Here is a 674-nt window from a genome sequence, read left to right as displayed (position 1 = left end):
TGAGTCTGATAGTTTGAGCCTTAGATTAGGCGTTATTGCTGCTTGTTATACTTATGTACCTTCTCCCTCTCATTCTGCTATTCCGACGCATTCTCGAAGGTCCGGTGCATCACTAGAGGCGCGGGATTGAGATAGTATAGGCTTGGAGCCTTTTATGTGATTTTTAGAGTGGACGGTGTTCCACGGTGGTTGTTGTTGGATTGGATCCTATTGGAGATACCATCACCCCCGGGGTCATTCTTTCTAACTGGGTTGGGAGCGTATCGCTGATTGGGTAGACTCGGTGAAATCGGCGATCGCCCCCGGGCCTCTCTTTCTAGCTAGGCTGGGAGTGTGCTGTTGGCTGGGTGTCCCTGGGTCGCCCTTTCTAGCTGGGCTGGGAGCTGACTGCATGGTAGAACGACTCGCGATATCTACCTCACTCACGGGTCTCTTACTCACGAGTCCCTCTTTCTAGCTAGGCTGGGAGTGGACTCTTTGGTTGGGTGCCCCTTGGGGTCACTCTTTCTAGCTGGGCTTGGAGTGCACTGCTGGCTGGGTGGAGTCTGATGGATTATCTTAGTTACTTTGGGTTGGGAGCCCGGTTTTCTTCTTTCTCAGTAGACTTAGCCTTGCTGTGTACCTGTCGGGCTTATAAGGGTCCGTTCAGGTTTTATTTGAACTTGCACACGAGT

The 674-nt window shown here is 51.6% G+C and overlaps 1 protein-coding gene across 1 annotated transcript in view; it reads right to left on the bottom strand.

Annotated features, from left to right (window-relative positions):
* Nucleotides 1–674, bottom strand: part of LOC102596160 (protein C2-DOMAIN ABA-RELATED 4-like) — a 5,781-nt gene that overhangs the window by 4,028 nt on the left and 1,079 nt on the right. The gene's annotated exons all lie outside the window — the stretch shown is intronic.

The sequence above is a fragment of the Solanum tuberosum genome, unplaced genomic scaffold, assembly GCF_000226075.1.
Source record: "Solanum tuberosum cultivar DM 1-3 516 R44 unplaced genomic scaffold, SolTub_3.0 scf00026, whole genome shotgun sequence".
Classification (NCBI taxonomy): domain Eukaryota; kingdom Viridiplantae; phylum Streptophyta; class Magnoliopsida; order Solanales; family Solanaceae; genus Solanum; species Solanum tuberosum.
The sequence above is the reverse complement of the archived record's forward strand: the minus strand, read 5'-3'. Positions and strand labels throughout refer to the sequence as shown.